This window comes from Palaemon carinicauda, chromosome 15 (assembly GCF_036898095.1).
Source record: "Palaemon carinicauda isolate YSFRI2023 chromosome 15, ASM3689809v2, whole genome shotgun sequence".
Taxonomy (NCBI): domain Eukaryota; kingdom Metazoa; phylum Arthropoda; class Malacostraca; order Decapoda; family Palaemonidae; genus Palaemon; species Palaemon carinicauda.
Genome location: NC_090739.1, coordinates 10600949 through 10605948, shown reverse-complemented (window position 1 = coordinate 10605948; position 5000 = coordinate 10600949).

Genomic DNA, 5000 nt, shown 5'->3' with positions numbered 1-5000 from the left:
CACCGACTCTCGGCGGTGCCCTTTTAGCTCGGAAAAGTTTCCGGATCGCTGATTGGTTGGACAAGATAATTCTAACCAATAAGCGATCAGGAAACTTTTCCGAGCTAAAAGGGCACCGCCGCGAGTCGGTGCAAATATGCATCGCTAAAAGAAATGGACTATAGAGAAACATCATGGATTATCCAAGAGGGGAAATGTATATTGCCAGAGTCCAAAACTAACTGAATAAAGTCTGAGGAATGACAGTTGTTGGTAATCCCTCTGGGTTTCATAACAAGCGTGCCGAGAGATCAAGCTTAACGCGAAGCTTTCCAATGTAAAGGCATAGCCTCTGGGTTTTATAACCAGCGTGTCGAGAGCTCAAGCTTAACGCGAAGCTTTCCAAAGTAAAGGCATAGCCTCTGGGTTTTATAACCAGCGTGTCGAGAGCTCAAGCTTAACGCGAAGCTTTCCAAAGTAAAGGCATAGCCTCTGGGTTTTATAACCAGCGTGTCCAGAGCTCAAGCTTAACGCGAAGCTTTCCAATGTAAAGGCATAGCCTCTGGGTTTTATAACCAGCGTGTCCAGAGCTCAAGCTTAACGCGAAGCTTTCCAATGTAAAGGCATAGCCTCTGGGTTTTATAACCAGCGTGTCCAGAGCTCAAGCTTAACGCGAAGCTTTCCAATGTAAAGGCATAGCCTCTGGGTTTTATAACCAGCGTGTCCAGAGGTCAAGCTTAACGCGAAGCTTTCCAATGTAAAGGCATAGCCTCTGGGTTTTATAACCAGCGTGTCCAGAGGTCAAGCTTAACGCGAAGCTTTCCAATGTAAAGGCATAGCCTCTGGGTTTTATAACCAGCGTGTCCAGAGGTCAAGCTTAACGCGAAGCTTTCCAAAGTAAAGGCATAGCCTCTGGGTTTTATAACCAGCGTGTCCAGAGCTCAAGCTTAACGCGAAGCTTTCCAAAGTAAAGGCATAGCCTCTGGGTTTTATAACCAGCGTGTCGAGAGCTCAAGCTTAACGCGAAGCTTTCCAATGTAAAAGCATAGCCTCTGGGTTTTATAACCAGCGTGTCGAGAGCTCTAGCTTAACGCGAAGCTTTCCAATGTAAAAGCATAGCCTCTGGGTTTTATAACCAGCGTCTCGAGAGCTCAAGCTTAACGCGAAGCTTTCCAATGTAAAAGCATAGCCTCTGGGTTTTATAACCAGCGTGTCGAGAGCTCAAGCTTAACGCGAAGCTTTCCAATGTAAAAGCATAGCCTCTGGGTTTTATAACCAGCGTGTCGAGAGCTCAAGCTTAACGCAAAGCTTTCCAATGTAAAAGCATAGCCTCTGGGTTTTATAACCAGCGTGTCGAGAGCTCAAGCTTAACGCAAAGCTTTCCAATGTAAAAGCATAGCGCACGTTGAGCGCGTTCTAGATTCAGCTTAAGTTCGTTTGTAATAAATAGCCGTAAAAAAAAAAAACCTAAGTCTTTTTCTTAATGAAACAGCTGTAATTCTTAACTCCCGATATAACAACATTACGGGACTGCACGTTGTTTCCAAGATAAAACTTCAGACGATGGCAAATATTGCCTCGTTTCGATAGGGAATAAGAAAAAAATGGTAATACAGAGTTCAGCACTATTTTTAAAAAGTATACAAACTTAACGTAAAGGTGTATCTGTATTGGAAGCCGATATATAGACCATTCTTGCAAGGACATTAAATAACTGGAAACACGGACCTCTCATATAAAGGCTAAATCTATTTTCGTGTTTTCTTATTGGGTACAGAGAGTGGTATACTCGAGTCGTTTATAGATAAACCAAAGAGAGTTTAAGAGGCGAGAGTCGTACAAGAAGTCAATGAGAGAGAGAGAGAGAGAGAGAGAGAGAGAGAGAGAGAGAGGAGAGAGAGAGAGAGAGAGAGAGCTTGTTTTGTTTAACACGCATCATTGATTTCTGCTCAACAAATTTAAGTGTGACAATCACTGTTAACGTGTTTACATGCAGTGTTTAACGGTCTAACCAATGCTTTAAAACATAAAAAATACTATACTTTGAATTTTGGGGGGGATTCAGCATTGTGATTTTTGTGATGTCAATAATTTCAGTGTCAAATTAATTTTCATGTTTTAAAGAATTATCCAGACATTGCATATAAACACGTGAAGTGATTGTCAACACTCAAGTCTGTTGAGGAGAAATCAACAATGTCAGATCACTAAAAACGTTCACAATACAAAAAAAATAAATTTCTCAATATGTGGAAAATGTTAAAAAAAGAATTGATTCTTAATTTCTTTTGACTAAGATATACACTGTATGTGCGTATACATTATATGTGGTATTACATACCTAAGTTTCCGTATTCAAAGTAATTTTATCAGTAAATAATATAAAATTCCTATCAATGGTTATTGAAATTTATAATAATCATTTAGGCACAAAAATGACAGAGATTTGGCATTTCACTAGTTTCATGGACTTTGCAGATATTTATACTTTTCATATCCTAATCATCATAAATACAGTATAATTAACAATAAACAAAATGGTAACCATCATTAAAAGAGTGGTTAATTGAGATTTATGGATTATTACTTTCATTCATTATCTGAAAAATATAATTACGTAAAATTTCCTTCATTGCTATTAACAAAATCTACAAAATCTGCGAAGTAAACTTTATGTCTGTAATAAACATCAAAATCTTCAAGTAAATTACACGTTGGTAATAAACATAAAAGTTACTAGAGAAACATCATGGATTATCCTAGAGGGGAAATGTATATTACCAGAGTCCAAAACTAACTGAATAAAGTCTGAGGAATGACAGCTGTTGGTTAATCCCTCTGGGTTTTATAACCAGCGTGTCCAGAGCTCAAGCTTAACGCAAAGCTTTCCAATGTAAAAGCATAGCGCACGTTGAGCGCGTAATAGATTCAGCTTAAGTTCGTTTGTAACGAATAACCGTAAAAAAAAAAAAAAAAAAAAAAAAAAAAAAAAAAAAAAAAAAAAAGTCTTTCTTAATGACAGAGCTGTTATTTTTAACTCCCGATATAACAACATTACGTGACTGCACGATGTTTCCAAGATAAAACTTCAGACGATGGCAAATATTATCTCGCTTCGATAGGGAATTAGAAAAAATGGTAATACAGAGTTCAGCACTATTTTTTAAAAGTATACAAACTTAATGCAAAGGTTTGTCTGTGTATTGGAAGTCGATATATAGACCATTCTTGCATGGACATTAAATAACTGGAAACACGGACCTCTCATGTAAAGGCTAAATCTATTTTCGTGTTTTCTTATTGGGTACAGAGAGTGGTATACTCAAGTCGTTTATAGATAAACCAAAGAGAGAGTTTAAGAGGCGAAAGTCTTACAAAAAGTCGTACAAGAAGTCAATGAGAGAGAGAGAGAGAGAGAGAGAGAGAGAGAGAGAGAGAGAGAGAGAGAGAAAGAGAGAGCATGTTTAACACGCATCATTGATTTCTGCTCAACAAATTTAAGTGTGACAATCACTGTTAACGTGTTTACATGCAGTGTCTAACAGTCTAACCAATGCTTTAAAGCATAAAAAATACTTTACTTTGAAATTTTTACGGGATTTAGCACTGTGATTTTTGTGATGCCAATAATTCCCGTGTCAAAGGCATTTTCATGTTTTAAAAAATTAACTAGATACTGCATATAAACACGTGAAGTGATTGTCAACAAACTCGAGTCTGTTGAGGAAAAATCAACAACGACAGATCACTAAAACGTTCACAATACAGAAAAAAATTCTCATTTTGTTGAAAATGTTAAAAAAAAAACATTTGTCTCTCATTTTCTTTAGAATAGGATATATACTGTATGTGCGTATGCATTATATGTGATATTACATACCCACGTTTCAGGTATTTAAAAGTAATTTTATCGGTAAAATGTAAACCTACCTATCACTGTCATTGAAATTCCCAATATTCATCTAGGCATAAAAAGCACTGCGATTTAGGTGTTTCACTAGTTTTATGGTCTTTGTAGATATTTACAGCTTGCTCATAGTAATCATTAAACTATAACATAACATTAAGAAAGGAGCCAATTGCGAAAAAATTAATTATTACTTTCATTCATTATCCGGAAAAAGTAATAACGTAAAATTTCCTTCATTGCTATTAACAAAATCTACAAAATCTGCAAAGTAAATTTCATGTCATTAATAAATGTAACAAAACCAAGTAAATTACACGTCGGTAATAAACATAAAAGATTCACTAGAGAAACATCATAGATTATCCAAGAGGGGAACTGTATATTGCCAGAGTCCAAAATTAACTGAATAAAGTCTGAGGAATGACAGTTGTCGGTAATCCCTCTGGGTTTTATAACCAGCGTGTCGAGAGCTCAAGCTTAACGCGAAGCCTTCCAATGTAAAAGCATAGCCTCTGGGTTTTATAACCAGCGTGCCGAGAGCTCAAGCTTAACGCGAAGCCTTCCAATGTAAAAGCATAGCCTCTGGGTTTTATAACCAGCGTGCCGAGAGCTCAAGCTTAACACGAAGCCTTCCAATGTAAAAGCATAGCCTCTGGGTTTTATAACCAGCGTGCCGAGAGCTCAAGCTTAACGCAAAGCCTTCCAATGTAAAAGCATAGCCTCTGGGTTTTATAACCAGCGTGCCGAGAGCTCAAGCTTAACGCGAAGCCTTCCAATGTAAAAGCATAGCCTCTGGGTTTTATAACCAGCGTGCCGAGAGCTCAAGCTTAACGCGAAGCCTTCCAATGTAAAAAGCATAGCCTCTGGGTTTTATAACCAGCGTGCCGAAAGCTCAAGCTTAACGCGAAGCCTTCCAATGTAAAAGCATAGCCTCTGGGTTTTATAACCAGCGTGTCGAGAGCTCAAGCTTCACACAAAGCTCTCCAATGTAAAAGCATAGCCTCTGGGTTTTATAACCAGCGTGTCGAGAGCTCAAGCTTAACGCAAAGCTTTCCAGTGTAAAAGCATAGCCTCTGGGTTTTATAACCAGCGTGTCGAGAGCTCAAGCTTC